This window comes from Piliocolobus tephrosceles, chromosome 11, assembly GCF_002776525.5.
Source record: "Piliocolobus tephrosceles isolate RC106 chromosome 11, ASM277652v3, whole genome shotgun sequence".
NCBI lineage: Eukaryota > Metazoa > Chordata > Mammalia > Primates > Cercopithecidae > Piliocolobus > Piliocolobus tephrosceles.
Genome location: NC_045444.1, coordinates 61983544 through 62002786, shown reverse-complemented (window position 1 = coordinate 62002786; position 19243 = coordinate 61983544). Strand labels below are relative to the sequence as shown.

General features: G+C 39.3%; 1 protein-coding gene across 2 annotated transcripts in view; it reads left to right on the top strand.

The window, feature by feature from the left end:
• Window positions 1-13742: 13742 nt before the first annotated feature.
• Window positions 13743-19243, top strand: part of LNPK (lunapark, ER junction formation factor) — an 84389-nt gene continuing 78888 nt past the window's right edge. Inside the window, exon 1 of one of the 2 annotated variants that reach the window (XM_023212308.1) lies at window positions 13743-13928. The gene's annotated coding sequence lies outside the window, so the exon portion shown is untranslated. The remainder of the gene's footprint in view (window positions 13929-19243) is intronic. The other variant, XM_023212309.1, reaches the window with a different exon arrangement.

Here is a 19243-nt window from a genome sequence, read left to right as displayed (position 1 = left end):
AATCCCATTTCTACTAAAAATACAAAAATTAGCCGGGTATGGTGGCACGTGCCTGTAGTCACAGCTACTCGGGAGGCTGAGGCAGGAGAATCGTTTGAACCCAGGAGGTGCAGTGAGCTGAGATTGCAAGATTGCACCACTGCCCTCTAGCCTGGGCAAAAGAAGGAGACTCTTTCTCAAAAAAAAAAAAAAAAAAAAAAAAAAAGACAAAAAAGGTAAGTAGGAACATCATCACTGATCCTACTGACGCGACAGACATTAAAAAGCTAATAAGGGGCCAGGTGAGGTGGCTCACGCCTGTAATCCCAGCACTTTGGGAGGCTGAGATGGGTGGATCAGGAGGTCAGGAGATCAAGAGCATCCTGGTTAACACGGTGAAACCCTGTCTCTACTAAAAAATACAAAAAAGTAGCCGGGCGAGGTGGCGGGCGCCTGTAGTCCCAGCTACTCGGGAGGCTGAGGCAGGAGAATGGTGTAAACCCGGGAGGCGGAGCTTGCAGTGAGCTGAGATCCGGCCACTGCACTCCAGCCTGGGCAGCAGAGCAAGACTCCGTCTCAAAAAAAAAAAAGCTAATAAGGGGCCAGGCATGGTGGCTCATGCCTGTAATCCAGTACTTTGGGAGTCCGAGGTGGGCAGATCACCTGAGGTAAGGAGTTCAAGACCAGTATGGCCAACATGACGAAACCCCGTCTCTACTAAAAATACAAAAATCAGCTGGGCGTGGTGGCACACACCTGTAGTCCCAGCTACTCGGGAGGATGAGGCAGGAGGATCACTTGAACCTGGGAGGAGGTTACAGTGAGCTGAGATTGTGTCACTGCACTCCAGCCTGGGCAACAGAGTGAGACCCTGTCTCAAACAAGCAAAATAAAAAACAAAACAAAACAAACAAAAGCTAATAAGGGAATATTGTGAACAACTCTATGCTAGTAAATTTGACAACTTAGATGAAAGAGATCAATTTCTTGAAATACATAAACTGTTTTTTTTATTATTATACTTTAAGTTCTAGGGTACAAGTGCATAAAGTGCAGGTTTGTTACATATGTATACTTGTGCCATGTTGGTGTGCTGCACCCATCAACTCGTCAGCACCCATCAACTCGTCATTTACATCAGGTATAACTCCCAATGCAATCACTCCCCCCTCCCTGCTCCCCATGATAGGCCCCGGTGTGTGATGTTCCCCTTCCCGAGTCCATGTGATCTCATTGTTCAGTTCCCACCTATGAGTGAGAACATGCGGTGTTTGGTTTTCTGTTCTTGCGATAGTTTGCTGAGAATGATGGTTTCCAGCTGCATCCATGTCCCTACAAAGGACTCAAACTCATCCTTTTTTATGGCTGCACAGTATTCCATGGTGTATATGTGCCACATTTTCTTAATCCAGTCTGTCACTGATAGACATTTGGGTTGATTCCAAGTCTTTGCTATTGTGAATAGTGCCGCAATAAACATATGTGTGCATGTGTCTTTATAGCAGTATGATTTATAATCCTTTGGGTATACACCCAGTAATGGGATGGCTGGGTCATATGGTACTTCTAGTTCTAGATCCTTGAGGAATCGCCATACTGTTTTCCATAATGGTTGAACTAGTTTACAATCCCACCAACAGTGTAAAAGTGTTCTTATTTCTCCACATCCTCTCCAGCACCAAACTATACTACAAGGCTACAGTAACCAAAACAGCATGGTACTGGTACCAAAACAGAGATATAGACCAATAGAACAGAACAGAGTCCTCAGAAATACATAAACTGTTAATGCTCACTCGAGAACTAAATTATCTGAATTGTTTTACATTTATTGAATATTTTGAGTTTGCAGTTAAAAACTTTCCAACAATTAAACTAGTTTTGCTGGTAAGTTCTACCAAACACAAATACCAATACGTCACACTGTCTCCCAGAAAATACGAGAACACTTTCCAACTCATTTACCAAACAAAGACATTCCATAACAGGAAACTAGAGAGCAATATTCCCATAAACATGGATGTGAAATCCTTAACAAAATACTAGTAAATTGAATCTAACAGTATATAAAAAGTAGAGCATGTCATGACCACATGGAGTTTATTCCAGGAACACAAGGCTTGTTCAAGATTTGAAAGTCAATGTCATTCATTATAGCAACTTAGTAGATAAGAAAATCCATATGATCTCCATTGCAGAGAGAGTATTTGACAAGATTCAAAATCTATTCATGATAAATATTTTCCACAAACTAGAAAACCTCCTTATCCTGATAGATGTAGATGATCTACATCTAATGTATTACAAGTGAAAGATTCAATGTTTTCTCCCTAAGACTGAGTTTAAGGCAAGGATATCTGCTTTCACCACTCCTTCTCAACATTATCCTGGAGATACTAGATAGTGTAGCAAGGCAAGAAACAAGATTTAAAAAAATACAGCTTGGAAAGGAAAAGATAAAACTCTCTCTTCAGACTATGTGATTTTAACATAAAAAAATTCCAAGGAATCTATAAAAAGAGTCCTAGAATGAATTAATCATTTTAGAAAAGTAATAAAATAAAAGGTACAAAGACAAAAATAATTTTTATTTCTAAATATTGCCAATAAATATTTGGGAATCAAAATGTAAAACACAGTATAATTTATAATAGTACCAAAAATGAAATAATTAGTATAAATTTAAAATATAAAAATATGCAGGATCTATATGCTGGAAACTATAATGATAAAGGAAATCAAAGATCTAAATAAATGGATAGAAATACTGTATCCATGGATAAGACAACTCAATGTTGCTAATAAGCCAAATTTTCTCAAAGTGATCTATAGATCAATGCAACCCCAATAAAAATCCCAGCAAGATATTTTTCTAGAAATTGAGGTTTATTTAAAAGTTCATATAGAACTAGGTAGGTTAGCCAAAACAATTTTTAACAAGAATAAAGTTGGAGGACTCATACTACTTCATTTCAAGACTTACTGCGAAGGTACAGTAGCCAAGATGGTGTAGCAAAAGGCAAAAATAGAGAACATGGATCAATGGAAAGAAGAGTGAGCCTAGAAATAGACTCACAAATATACAGCCAATTGATTTTCTTTTTTTCCTGAGATGGAGTCTTGCTTTATCTCCCAGGTTGGAGTGCAGTGGTGGGGATCTTGGCTCACTGCAACCTCCACTTCCTGGGTTCAAGCGATTCTCCTGTCTCAGCCTCCTTAGTAGCTGGGATTACAGGTGCGTGACACCATGCTCGGCCGATTTTTTTTTTTTTTTTTTAGTAGAGACAGGGTTTCCCCATGTTAGCCAAGCTGATCTCAACCTCCTGACCTCGTGATCTGCCTGCCTCGGCCTCCCAAAGTCTTGGGGTTACAGGCATGAACCACCGTGGCTGGCCAGCCAATTGATTTTTGACAAAGATGCAAAGGCAATTCAATGGAAAAAGGATAGGCTTTTCAACAGATGGTGCTGAAATAGTTTGACATCCATATGCAAACAAAATGAATGTTAACCCATACCTCATACCTTTAAAAAACCAACTCAAAATAACTATAAGACCTAAAAACAAAATACTAAGATATAAAACCTGTAGATTAAAACATAGGATAAAATATTTGTGATCTTGGGTTAGGTAAATATCTCTTAGATATGACACCAAAATTATAAATTTCCCTCATGAAAATTAAAAATTTTTACTGTTTGAAGACAATGTTAAATGAACAGATAGACAAACCACAGACCTGGAGAAATATCCAAAAATTACATATCTAAAAATTAATTAGTATTCAGAATATATAAAGAATGTTCGAAACCCTTTAATTAAGACAAATGATCCAATTTTCTTTTTTTAACTTATTTTTTAGAGACAGTGTCTTGTTCTGCTGCCCAGGTTAGACTGCAGTAGTGATCATGGCTCACTGCAGCCTCAGCCTCTTGGGCTCCAGCAGTCCTCCCACCTTGGCCTCCCAAAATGTTAGGAGTACAAGCATGCACCACTGCGCCTAGCCAAATGATCCAATTAAAAATAGGCAAATTACTGGGACAGACAATTTTATGAATACAGCCTATTGGAGGAATAAAGAGAAGTCTGGTCCACAAAGGTGGAGTCTGGAGATGACACAGGCCTTGAATGTACTGTACAGGAATTTGATCTTTATCTTGTAGGGAAATATTGGTTCTGATTTCAGTTTTGCTACAGCATTGGGCATTTTCTGTAACATATGTATGTATAAAGAAAACTAGTGCTTTTGAATATAATATATCTTCTAAGGGGAAGTTACTTTCTTTTTTTTTTTGACACGGAGTCTCGTTCTGTCTCCCGGGCTAGAGTGCAGTGGCCGGATTTCGGCTCACTGCAAGCTCCGCCTCCCGGGTTTACACCATTCTCCTGCCTCAGCCTCCGGAGTAGCTGGGACTATAGGCGCCCGCCACCTCGCCCGGCTAGTTTTTTGTATTTTTTAGTTGAGACGGGGTTTCACCGTGTTAGCCAGGATGGTCTCGATCTCCTGACCTCGTGATCCGCCCATCTCGGCCTCCCAAAGTGCTGGGATTACAGGCTTGAGCCACCGCGCCCGGCCATTACTTTCACACTATAAGTCAAAAACATCGAACTTTTGAAGTTATTCACAATTCAGCAGTACACAGATCTACATGTAATTTTATTTGTATGTACATATGTTATAGACAGAATATAATACAGCTTGAACAAGAAGTTTGGTCTAGTGTCTATTATTTGAGAAAACTGTCTCTTAAGTTTTATAAGAAATGAGATGTATAATTAGAATTTCCAGTTGTCTGTTTTCAGAGGTTTGTCAAATCAGTCCTATATTCTATAATTCATATATTGGTTCATGACTCACAGTAGCCTGAGCCTTTTTCTCCACCTCTCCCTTCAGTTTTTCCTCTTTCATCATTTTTAGAACTCTCATTTTGCTCAACTCTTTTTCATTCATTCTTCAAGCTTTTGCAATCTTTTTCCAAAAACCAGACATTTTCCTATTGTTTTTATAAGGCATCTTCTTGTACTTGGTCTTCCATTGGTGACCACTTTGTAAATCACCATGACTTAATATTTTTCCTGTTACCTACTGTCTGCAAATGTTTTACTAAGCTCCTCAGGGCAGGAAATCTGTCTTCCATATTTTATGCTTTGTGAAATACCATGCACTCTTATGACTTCTATTAACAATAAATCTCAGTCTGAATTAGCTAAAGCTATATCTTCCTTATTTTATGTGTAAACTTTACATGCATACTAGGGAAGACTCAAATTTCACCAGCTACCTGATTTGTCATGTGTATCATTTATTTTTTAGGATGCATTAGGATGTCACCTTTTGGAGTTACTGAGCACCAAGCCAAGAATGTATATTTTTAACCTACTTAGCATATATATATATATATATTTCCAGAATGAGAACTTTTTAATTGTAAGAAGGAAATATTCCTCTCTTTTTTGATAACTAGATTGAGCCCACATGGGGTGCTGAGACAGGTATACATGCCAGGATACCTTGTGTTCTAATTTTAAATCATGCCTTTCAGACACAAACGGTCTCTGGAATTGTGCATTATTTATGACAATAGAAACCTTTAGACTTGAAATATGTCAGTATCAAAATACATTCAATATTTGCAGTTACTTCACAGAGATCTAGACTTTATTTTCTCACTTTTTAAGTGGAATATGTGAACCACATTTAGCACACATTTATTTCAGGAGAGTGTGATGGATGAGTCCAAATCAGAAGTGAGCAAACAGAGGCTGAGAAGCCATGCTGCTCATTCTGCTCTTACCCCATGCTCTTGGTTTTTGGTGTTGTGTTTTTCCTCTATTTACTTCCTTCTTTTCCCAAGTACTATCTATCTTGTCTACCAAGCCCATTTTCAGGAGGTACTCATAGCAGCTCCAAGTGCCATCTGCCTTATATATACAGCATATGCATTTTTAGTCAGAATTCTAAAAGGTGAAACAATGTCAGCCACAGGATTTGAGTAGTGTGACCTTCATGGACTCATTCTACTTAAAGGCCTACCTAATGAGCTACCCAAAATATTTTCGCCTACTAAGATATATATTTGTTTTCTTTTCCTCCCATATTACCATAATTTACTAGCTTAAAATCACACTCATTTATTATCTCACAGCTCTGTAGGTCAGAAATCCAGGCACAGAGTGACTCAGCTAGCTCTCTGTGCTAGGTTTCACAAGGCTGCAATCAAGATACTACGGTGTTCCTTTCTGGAGGCTCTAAGGGAGAATCTGTTTCCTGCTCATTAGGTGGTTGACAGAATTTAGTTCCATGCACTTGTAGGACTGAGCTCTCCATTGTTTGCTATCTGTCAGCCAGGAGCCAGGAGCCATTCTCAGCTTCTAGAAGCTACCTGCATTCCTTGGCCATTTTTTTCAAAGTCAGCAATGATGCACCAAGCCTTTCTTTTCTTTTCTTTTCTGTTTTTTTTTTTTTTTTTTTTTTTTTTTTTGAGATGGAGTCTCGCTCTGTCACCTAGGCTGGAGTGCAGTGGTGCGATCTCAGCTCACTGCAACCTCTGCCTTCTGGGTTCAAGAGATCCTCCTGCCTCAACTTCTGAAGTTGAGGTGGCATGTGCCACCACGCCCGGCTGATTTTTGTATTTTTGGTGGAGACAGGGTTTCACCGTGTTACCCAGTGGAGACAGGGTTTCACCATGTTGCTGGTCTCAAACTCCTGAGCTCAAGCCATCTGCCCGCCTCAGCTTGTCAAAGTGCTGAGATTACAGGTGTGAGCCACCACGTGGTGGCATCAAGACTTTTTTATGATTTGAATGTCTATGATCTTTCTGCCTTATCTTTTCTCAGCTTTTCTTTTTTGTCACATCTGACTGACTCCAGTTGAAGAAATTTCTCTTTTTATGAGGGTTCAAGTGGTTAGATTGGGCCAACCAGATATCTACAATAGTTTCTCTACTTTAAGATCTATAACTTAATTACATCTGTACATTCTTAGCAGTGCCTAGATTAGTGTTTTACTGACTAGGGGTGGAAAACTTAGACGGACTTTAGAATTCTGCCTCCTATAAGATACATGACCTATATAATGAAAATGATAAAATTTTTGGAAAACATATATGAGGACACTTGAACAAATGCAGATTACTGAAAGGAAAGGCTCATATAGAAGAATATTGTTTTCCCTCAAATTCATATACAAACAGAAATTTTAATAAAAATCCACATAGAGTTTTGGGGGTTCTTGACAACTTGACTCCAAAAACAAGAAGAATAAATGGATAAAAAAGACAATTGAATAGGAAAAAGAAAGTGTATTCCCCAACTCATTTTCTGAAGGTAGCTAGCAAAATTTGATACCAAATTCAGAGAAAGACATTACCAAAAAGAAAAATTACAAGTCAGTCTTATTTGTGAGATCCCCTGAAATATTAAACAAAATGTTAGCATATTGAATCCAGCAATACACAAAAAAGATAACAGATCAATGAAAAGAATACCAAGGTCAGAAACAACTCCATACATATATGACTACTTGGTTCATGATCAAGATGGCACTGCAGGGTAGGGCAGAGAGGACCACCTTTCAACAAATGGTGCTAGTCTAATTTTCCACATGGAGGGGTTAGGGATCTATATATGCCTCCCTTTCTCCATATGTAAGAACATTAATTTCAGGTCTGCCTAAACCAAAATTTAAAAAGCAAAGCAATAAAATTTTAGAAGACAACATAAAAGTCTTAATGACCTTAGGGTTGGAAAAGATTTCTTAAATAGGATACAGATATCATTAATCATAAGGGAAGAGTGATGAATTTTACTCCATTGACAACTTGGTTTCATCAAAAGACATTAAGACAGTGAAAGTACAAGCCACAAAGTGGGAACATTTGTAGCACATACAATCAATAAAACTTGTTTCAACATAATATAATGGATTAATAAAAAAATAAGAAAAATACAAACAACCCAATAGAAAAACGGGGAAAGACCTAAACAATTAGACAATGCTCATATAAAAAGGGGCTATTCTTCATTAAAAATCAGGGAAACGCAAAATAGAGTCACAATAAAACAGCATTACACATTCATTAGAGTAATAAAAATTAAAATGTCTGACAATATCAAGTGTTGGTGAGGATGTAGTGCAACAGAAACTTTTGTATATTGTTGTTGGTTATATAAATTGGTACAATCATTGTGGAAAATTTTGGCATGATCTTGTAAAACTGAATATATTAATGTATACATTCTCTACAAACCATGAATTATATACCAAGGTAAAGGCTCCAGGGAAATCTGTGTTTATATGCTTCAGAATATATATAAATATATATATATTTACACACACACACGTACTCTTTAAGTACGTGTGTGTGTGTTTACACAAACTTTCACAGCAGTATTGCTTATAATAGCCTAAAGCTAGAAGTAGCCTATATGTCCATCAGCAGTAGAATAAATTATGATACACCAATGCAATATAGTAACCTACAGCAATGAAAATGAATAAACTACAGCCATATCAACATGGGTAAATCTTTTTTTTTTTTTTTTTTTTTTTTTTTTTTTTTTTTTGAGACGGAGTCTCGCTCTGCCGCCGGGGCTGGAGTACAGTGGCCGGATCTCAGCTCACTGCAAGCTCCGCCTCCCGGGTTCCCGCCATTCTCCTGCCTCAGCCTCCAGAGTAGCTGGGACTACAGGCGCCCGCCACCTCGCCCGGCTAGATTTTTGTATTTTTTGGTAGAGACGGGGTTTCACCATGTTAGCCAGGATGGTCTCGATCTCCTGTCCTCGTGATCCGCCCGTCTCGGAACATGGGTAAATCTTAAAGATATAGATTGATCAAAAAAGTTCAAGATATGTAAATGAAAAACTTACTCTGTGATTCCATTTACATAGAGATAAAAAATAATATTGCTTAAGGATGAGTAATTAGGCAGTAAAACTAGAAAGAAAAACAAGAAAGTAAATACGGTAATAATCACGATGTGGCCATCTCTAGGCACTTGAAGGTTGTAAGGGAAGGAGCACATTGGGGCCTTTTGGAGTGTTGAATGTTCTACTTTGGCCCATATGGGTTTACATGAGTGTTTGTGTTATTGTGCTAAATAGCATACTTTAGTTTTAGAAACTTTTCTGTATGCTTGCCATCACCAACAAATCATTCTAATCATTTTTTTCTTCATACGTTCTGATTCTTCCTCTATTCAAAAGCATCTACAGTGTCTCACAGAGACTTGTAATTGCTACAGCAAGACTACAAGAACAAATAATTAAAGGGATTCAGAATAAGCTACCATGGCATGAAAGTTATTTTGAGCTGAAGACACTTGAGTTCCCGAAATACCTTATATGCCTAAAAGCAAAGTCTCCCCAAATAACTCAATTGTTATAAATCCCCTCCTGGGGAGCAACTCTTAATATTTTCTTCTCAGAGAGGAGACATCTGCACTACACCCAGACATTGCTACAAAACTGTATCTTCCATCTATTCTCCTAAAAGTCCATTTGTCTTTCCAAAAAGTGTTTTGTTTTCTCTAAATGCTTTGTCTCTCCCTCACTTCTTTTGAAGAAGTCATTTACTCTCCTAGAAAGGCCTCTCTGCCCTTCTTCGTCCCCTATTAAGATGGTATATAAACTCCAAATTCTAACCATCTAGGGTCACAGTTATTTGTGAATTTCTCTTTCTTTCTTGCTCTGTGTGTGTGTTTACATATGTAATTAAATGTTTTTTTTTTCTCTTGCTATCTTTTGTTGTTTTAATTTGTAGGCCCCCAAAGAGGAAACATAAGAGAGCAGAGGAAAAGTTTTTCCTCCCTGACACAGTTCAGTCTTTAAAAACACTTCCAAAGTCGGTTCTCAGGAACAAAAAAGCCTTGTCAAGACTGAAACATAGCATTTGACCCAATTCCTCTCCCAGCTCTGGCCACAGAGATTGGCTGAAAAACACCTGAACCAAGAACAGAAAGACAAGGTGCTGGAAATAACATTGAAAAAGATTTGGGGGCCAGGAGGGAACAATGGGCCTTGATAGGAAAGGTGGAAAAAGAGACTATTTAGGTGGGCTGAGTCCCATTTCAGTGGACAGGGCAGGAGGCCTATGCTGAGCTGTTATCATTGCAGCCTGTGAGGGCTGACTGCTGTCTAAATATGCATTACCCAGCAAGAGACATCCACTTTCTTCTGGGCTGCCCAGTGGGAAGCTCAGAACACCTCTGTCAAAGATGAAGGGTGAGGTTTTGGACCACTTGACATGGTACCATATTCCTTTTTCCATTCCTCACAACCCTTCTATCCCTAGAAATTTAGTCTGCAGGGCCTGAGAATCTATATTTCAATAAGCACTGTGGTGACTCTTACGCAGGTAGCCTCTGGCACTGGCATACCACTTCCCAGAGAAACTCAGCAATAAGAAGATTCTCCAGCGGCATTTGTTAAAAATTCACATTTCCAGGCCCCCTATACCAGACAAGTGAAATCAGAACCTCTAGGGGATGGGCCTGAGAATTTGAGTTTTTGATAAGGGACCCTGGTGACTCTCAGAGAAGTCTGGAAAACTGCTCTAGAGACTCACTTAAAATTCTGTTCTCAATATATTTATTTTTGAGACTGAGTTTTGCTCTTGTTGCCCAGGCTGGAGTGCAATGGTGCCATCTCGGCTCACTGCAACCCTTTGCCTCCCGGGTTCAAGTGCTTCTAAATACGTTTAAAAACAAAACATCTTATTTACAATAAAGATATCTGTATTTTGAAAAAATAAGTAACCTGCAGAAAATAACAAATTGCAAACGGCAATATATATTTTTTTCTCCAGTCCAGTGCTGCAGACCTAAAGATCCAATGTTAACATCTTCCCTTGAAGTCACAAAAATATCTTAAACGCAACGTGTTCAAATTGAAATTACCCTCTTCCCTCAAACCCAGCTCTCTTCCAGTGTCCTCCATATCTCAATGATGGCATTACTATCCACCCACTGGGTCTGCTAGAAATTCTGAGTCATCTGACTCCTCCCTCTCCCTCAGGCCCCATCCTATCCCATATTTGAATCCATCACCAAGACCTCCCACTTTACTTCCTATTGTTCCATTTCCCCCACTTCTGTCCATCTCCTTGTTCCTATCCCAATCCACTTGGATGCCTACCAACACTAACACCACTCATAGATTTAATTAATCCAGTGCTGACTCTGCTTGTGTTCCCACACTGCAGCTGGAATGATCTTTTCAAAACACAGATCTGATCATGTCAAATACCCTCCCCCTCCCAATGCCCTCCCCCTCCCTTTTAAAGATTACAGTTCTTAATATGGCCAATAAGACTCTGCTTGGTCTGGTCTCCAGCTTCAAACTGGTGCACTTTCTCCCTGCAACCTAGGCTCTAGCCACAAAAGCCTCCTTTCAGTCCCTCAGGCTGGCAGCGTTCCCTCCTGACAAAAAGGCTTTACACATGATATTCCCTCCGTGTCCCACTTTCCCTTTTTCAGTTTTTCATCTTTCATGCTAGTGTGACTTCCTCAAAGAAGCCTTACCTAACCTCTCTGACCAGACCAACGAATGCCACTTATGTAAGTTCTCATAGCACCTAGATAAATTCAACCTATTTGTTAAACTAGACCATTTAAAACTCCATTGGTTAGAGCAATTTGTTTCCTCTCTCCAAGTATTCTCTGCTGTTCTTCTCTGTTGTTCTTTGGATTTCACTTCTTTAAACCATATCCCAGAACAATTTCAGGGTTAGTAGGGGGGGGTAACTCTTAACATGTGGACTCTGCTAAAGCAGCACCTTCACTGGCTTTCCCACATCCTCTCCGGCTGCTGTTTTCTTACCATTTTCCAATACCGTGAACATTAGCCTCTATCACAGCACTTATTTAGTCTTAGTCTGCATTGTATTTTTTTTTAAGGTTTCTCTCACTAGTGTCAGCTGCTTTAGAACAAATGGTTTATTTATCTCTGTATCCTCAGCACTTAACACAGGGCCTTGTCAATAAATATTTGAAACCACCCTGTAGCCTGAAGTCTAGCCACAATAGCATGTATGTTGATTTTTCTGCTTGTAATGTCTTTCCCTCACTTTATTTGCTTGATGAACTCTTCTATAAAGGATATAAACGAGGCAATGGTTTAGTGTTACCTTCAACAGTGTACATAATCTTTCTACATTTCAGTTTCCTCATTTGAAAAATGATACTATACTTAAAAGAGTTAATGATTAAATACTTATCTCCATTCTTTTGCCAGGTCAAATCTCTACTCTTGGTAGAGCAATTGCCTAGGGAATTTTATCTCAGGATTAGGTGTTTGGAATCTCGTGCATCCAGCCAGCTCTTCTCTGTCCCCTTGCTACCTTTTTTTTTTTTTTTTTTTTTTTTTAGAGGTGGGGTATTGCTTGGTAGCCCAGGCTGGAGTACAGACATTGATGGCTCAGTTGACCAGAGGACACATTATTGGCAAGTGGAAAGCCATTCTTCCCAGTCTTCTTAGGAAACAAAATCTTTCTGAGGTGAGATGTATTTGCAAAACTGCACAGGACTTTAATACTTTGCAACAGCAAAGGTTGAAAAACAAAATGGCTAAATTTCCATATCAAAACAGGTGAAATGTTTCTGTTCATTTTCTTCTACATTTGGAAAGTGCCTGATCCACAGTAACACACTAAACTGTGGTTCCCTTCCCCTCATCCTTTCAAGTGTACAGAACTGTAACTAAATATTTAGGCAATTAGGGCAAGCAAATTCCACAGCAAATTACGTGGTAGCTTCTAGTATAAATTTTCTTACCAACCAGACAATGTTCAGCTTCTTCTCTTGACAACCTGTTTGCATTGTCAAAGTTTAAATGTAACATATTAAAATTATTATACTCTTTAAAAATCATCGAAACTTTTTTTGTGTATGTAAAAAGAAAACTATGAAAAATGTTTGCACATGGGGTAAAGCACGTAAATGGGGTAAAGCATGATAAAAACCTTCGCTGAAGTTTACCTGCTCACATATTACTGTGTGCACGTCTAGTATTTTTCTCATTCGGGTATCATGTTGTCTTTTCCAGTTGAGGAGGAAACTTAATACCGTTTAGGCAGCGTTTCAAATCCGAGTCAAATATAGCCTGGGTGGTTTTTTGTGGGTCCATCTATCAGGACCTGTCAAGAGTGTTCTTGGGGTTAAGAGTTCTAAGATAGAAAACTCAGCTTATGCTGTTACCCGCAGGTTTTAAAGCAACATGATATGGCGTTTGAAGCTTACCTCACACCGGTGAGGTAAGCATCCAGTCATCAAATGACCCTTTTTGACGTCCACGAGTGACAGAGACTCAAGCACTCCTGGGGGCCAGGCTGACTTTTCTCCACTGGTTTGGTTGGGAACTGGCTTCTTCGGAGCTGTGTACTCTTAACTTGCTCTGCTGCCGGCTGGCTGACAGCTGATGGGGGACTCCTCAGGACGGACTACCTTCCAGACGCACCCATCTCCATCCTCAACTTCCCAACCTTCGTCCTCCCCACTCTTCGCTCGCGCGGCGGTCTGAGACCACCAAGGCCAGTTTCAGTGGGTTTTCTTCTTCAGCGAGACGGCAGAACAGGCTTTAAAAGGAAAGCAGGCAGCGGAAGAGTAAGAAATAACTATATTCTAAGAGTAATAATAAATGGCAGTACATGACTGCCACACGACAACGAGCAGCCTACGCTGGCTGCGGAGGCCACAGACACAGGATCCTAACCTCCCGCCCGACTCGCCCCAACAACTGCTAGCCCCGGGTAGGGTCACGTGACGGGGGAGCGGCGCGCGCCGGCCGCGGCGCCAATTGGCGAGCGGCGGGAGCGCGGGGTTTGATGGGAAGGAGTTGGCTGGGCCTGTCTCTCTGTCAGTGGCGGCTGCTGCTTGCTCTGGAGGCAGGCTACGCGGTGGCGGCCGAGACTGGCGGGGGTGGACGCCCGGGCCGGGCTGCGCCCGCTTCTTGCAGGTAGAACGCTCAAGGCGAGGGCAGTTGGGAGGGCTCTACAGCGGGGAGGCATGCTGAGCTGTGCCCCTGGGAAATAAGCTGCAGGTTCCCCGCTTGCCTCTCCTTGGTGCCCCCGCCTCCTGCCAAGTGGCCTAGAGCTCTGCGGCGGCTGCTAGTCAGGCTGCGCGGTGGTGCGCGCTGACCCAGGCTCGCCGCCTTGTTCCTTGGATCTCCCAGCACACTGGCAGTGGTGGTGCTGGAGTCTCGAAAGCCTTTTCTCCCCTCTAGGGCTGGTGGTTTCTCCAGCTTGATTCTGGGAGATTCCGGGTGGTGACTGGCTTGAGCCCCAGCTAAAGGCCCACCTGTGTCGAGCTTACCTCGACACAGGTGGGGCAAAGAGGTCAGAAGGTCCCAAACTAGCATTTCCTACGCTCAGCTATCCGCTTTGAGCGTTCTGTCCGCATCGTCTTTTTCTGAGTTGTGTGGAGGCTCCAAGAGTTGGCAAGACCAGAAGGGACTGAAAACTGTCAGTGTCATGCTGCCAGGCTCTAGCGTGTGGGCGTGGAGTACGTGCTACTTAGAGAAGAGGCTCTCCAACCATTGTCCTTATTCCAGGGATGGTGGGCTGTGGGGCGGACGGGAAGGGCGAAGATGCAAAGTATCAGAGGCGTGGCAGGAGGAGAAAAACAAATCTAAATTCCATCAGTTCATAGTTTGCGGATTGAGAAAGAGTTGAAATTGGTCAACTCAGCTTTGCTGATGGTGCTCTCACAGTGCTAAGCAAGACCCGTGAGTCACTGAGTTTTCCATGTTCTGCTTTTCCCACTTGGCCTCCAGTGTGTATTGCTCGGTGTCTACTGTTTTCTTGGGTGTCAGCATTGACAAAATGAACTCTATTCAACAACGGTTTGGTGGGTGTGAGTAAGCTTGGTTTCAGGAATATGTTCAAACTGGCAGGGAATGCTAATCTCTTTTCCTCAGCAGCCCCCAGAAGACCAAGTTGACTTTTAACACATTTTCTTAAACAGGAGTGGTGCGTTTAAAATTAGAATTTTAAGGTTTTCTGTTATCTATTGAGATCAGCTCAGTAATGCTGTTAATAAACTTATATAGTGTTTATATATTATAACATATAAACAAGAAAATACAAGAAAAGGCGTTATGTGGCTATTAAAACGGTATGGTTTCATATAGAAATATTTATAATCAAATAGTAATTTTTTGGTGGTATTTAGTTCAGATGAAAATTGACTTACCATGAAAGCAAGCACTTAATCATTATATATTATGAGGGCTTAATATATAATAGAGATGTACTTCTTTTCATTAATTTTTTTTGATGAGCAATAAATGTGGCTTGGGCTATTTCAGAATTGTCTTTTCAGTTAGGACATTTGAAAGTTAGAGTTCTAGAACAAATCACCTTTACTCTTCAATTGTATAGTACACTATGTTATGGAGGTACTGTTGATGGTGATTAAATAGCTTATAGTTAACTTTGGAATTTGATAAACATAAAACTTCCTTTCTGTTTTCTTCAAAGGCCTACAAGATTATTTAATGGCAGAGTCTACAGAATTTTTTGCTCTATTTCTTATACTAGAGAAAATGAGAGCAATCTATTTTAGTAAAAATACAAACTGTGATATAATTTTCCAATTTTAGAATTATGAAATAGGTGCTTTCTTTATAAGAAGTTAGAAAGAAATGTGTTCCATATAAATACTAGGTGTGTTTTCTGGTAATAATGGCTACAATTTATTAAGCAGTTACTATGTGTTGTACACTGTGCCAAATGATACATAATTTCATTTAATTTATACAACAATTCTGTGAAGTGTAGATATTTTTACCATTTTGCAGATGCAATAACTTGAGGCTTGGAGAGTTTAAGTAATCTGCCCAAGACTGCATAGCTAGTAAGTGATTGAGCCATATTTTGAATCCAGATCTATTTTATTACATTATTTTAATGTGTCTTGGAGTGAGGTGAAAATTTAAGAAAAACATTTCCCAAGATTTAAAATTCTGACACTCAAACCTGAGTGTAAATAGCCATTAGTAGAAAACATTCAAATAAGGTGGTCGACATTATTGTTCATTGAAAAACACATTTAGGTCAGATGGAGTTGCTCACGCCTGTAATCTCAGCACTTTGGGAGGCCAAGGCAGGCAGATCACTTGAGGTCACGAGTTCGAGATCAGCCAGGGCAACATGGTGAAACCCTGTCTCTACTAAAAACACAAAAATTAGCTGAGAGTGGTGGCACACACCTGTAATCCCAGCTACATGGGAGGCTGAGGCAGGAGAATCACTTGAACCCAGGTGGCAGTGGTTGCAGTGAGCTGAGATTATGCCACTGCAATCCAGCCTGGGCAACAGACAGAGTGAGATTCAGTCTCAACAAAAAGAAAAACACACTTAGATGCACCCATCTCTTAAGGTCATGACAGGTCCTGTTGTGGTATCAGATCAGAGTGTAAAGAAACACTCTGTACATGTCCATGGGAGAGTTCTTGGAGAAAAGTCACTTGAGGTTGAACCAGGGCAACCTCAAGTTTCCAATCCAGGGCAAGTGAGCTGATTTATGCCTCAGAAGGAAATGCAAGGGTTATTCGGTTCCCATATATTTTCCACGTATTTGAAAGAAAGGAGAGATGGATTAGAAAATAGTAACAACCACAGCAGTAAAAACAGTTTGTATTGAGCAATCACTGTGTGCCAAGCACTGTTGTAAATAGTTTAGAATACATTATGTCATTTAAGTCTTTCAACATTTAAGAGGGTCCTTAACTATCCCTCTTTTACAGATGAGGAAATTGAGTAGCAGATAGGTTAAGTAACTGATTTGTCCAAAATTTCACAGTAAGTGGTGGGCCACAGGACTTGGAGTTAAGATATTTGTGTGGAAAGGAGAGAACCAGTGGTTGAATACAGAAGAGGTCTGAAATTAAAGCTATGGAGCAATATTTGATTTAATTGTTTAATTTTGCTATGTTTTCACATCTGTTAGAAAGTACCACCTATTACGTGCATTACAGTAAATCAGTTCCTTTAATATCAGAATTTGATAGAAAAATTGCTAGTGCAGGTTGACTGTTTCTTTGATTATGAACCTGAAAGCCTGGATATGGCATTTAATGACTGTCACTCTAATATTGTTTTAGAGTACAAATTTAACAGCATAATCCCTTGCTTCTGGGGTCTTAGAGGCTAAGATGTAGATTGTTTCATTAATACCAAAACAATTCTTTAAGCAAATAATTGTCAAAATTGGTATAGTGATGTTATGCATGTATTTCATATTGTACTTTAAAATTGATACGCAGTAAACAAGTAAAGGCGGTGCTTGCAGACTTCTAGTACCAGTTCTGTCCCTAGCTGGAGCTACATGATTTTGCAAATCATTTAACTTCTCTTTAATGCAGATTTAAACACTCAAATGTAATCAAATAAAGGAATTGGGTTACACGATACATTGTATTAATACTGTTTCGTGTGCTTACTACTCACTTTTCAAATCAGTAGATTTGTTTACCAACTATTTGATAATGTCAGAGGTGCTTTCATATATTTTATATATAAATGTTCCAGTCTAATCTATATAAAGCAGACTTTGTTTCTGATTTTGTGTTATTGGTAATAGCTGGGTGCTTAAAAAATCAAAACTAAAATACTATGTTTGGCTCTGCTGCTTACTGTCTTTGGGATGTTACTTAGCACACTATTTCACTTCTCTTAGATTTCTCATTTTTAAAATGGAGGGATAGTAGTATCTAAATGCTAAAATTAATATAAAGCATTTGGGCTGGGTGTGGTGGCTCACGCCTATAATCCCCAGCACTTTGAGAGACCAAGGTGGGCAGATCACTTGAGGCCAGGAATTCGAGACCAACCTGGCCAACAAGGTGAAATCCCTGTCTCTACCAAAAAAAAAAAAAAAAAAAAAAAAAAAAAAAAATTAGCCGGGTGTGGTGGCGCATGCCTGTAGTCCCAGCTACACCTTTGGAGACTGAGGTGGGAGAATTGCTTTAACCCTGGAGATGGAGGTTGTAGTGAGCCAAGATCTCACCACTGCACTCCAGCCTGGGTGTCAGACTGTCTCAAAAAAAAATTTATACACACACACACACACACACACACTGCATTTGTTTTAGGGCCCCTAGAAATGAAGTACTTACTAAGTGTTTAACTGATATTGTTGTTTTATATTGTTGTTGTCATTAGTTTCAAATATTAAAAATTCTGATCATAGTCTCAGGGTGTGATGGTTACAAACTTGACATTGAAGGATGTAATTCTACTTCAAAATATGTAGGTTGGTTGTGTACGGAACACTGCTAGACACCATACACTAGTTCCAGAATAGTGGAATGATGTATATTTTGAGAATAACAAGTGATTCATATGAATCCACTCCCTCCACCCACCTTTTTGGTAATTATTTTTAGCATCTCAAGAGGGTTTTTAGATTTACTTACTGTCATAATTCAGATAGAAATTTATAGTTTAATTCATGAAAGTTCCTGGATTTTCTACAACCACGTTTTAGAAAATGCTAAATGATTAATAACATTTAGCTTGCAACTTAAATATGACTTGAAACATTCATTATAGTTATAAACTTTAGAGTTTTTCAGGACAGATTATAGGTGTTTCTGTCCTTAAAAATTACTTTGTGAGTAAAACTATTTTACAGTTAAGCTCTTTGTTACTTTTCTAAGAAACTCCAAGATAGCTATGCCTTATGCTAATTATGGTATATAAATAATTTTGCGGAGTGAGTGTTCTTACTTGATGCTGGTATTATTTTGTGTTTACGTTTACAGTTAAAAAATGTGAGAAATATGACATAGGTAACCTTTTTGGGGGTGGAAAAGAAGTAGTTTTATACATTGGCAAGTATCTAACTGTAACCTGGTTAAAATATGTCAGTTTGAAATTATACTTTTAACAATTCAAAAGAATAAAAATTTACATAATCATTGTCCAGTAAGTTGATTTAGAATATAATATTGTTGAGTCTATTATAAAACATTTGAGAGTCATAGAAAAACAACTAAAAGAAGTGGTTATAGAGCTAGCTGAATTGAAGGTCAACTAGCTTCAGGGACTTGTACACAATGTTAGGGAGAAATGTTTATTTGGGCATTGAACAGTAGTGTTTAGTAATAGAGGCTAGAAATCTGAAGATAAAGGGACTCTAGGCCATATTTTTTCTGAGCTATTGGACAGATCACTAAACCTCTTTTCACTTAGTTTTCTTATCTGTGAGATGGTAATACTAAAGACTATCCTATGAGACAGTGGTGGTATTATTAACTGTAATTTAGAG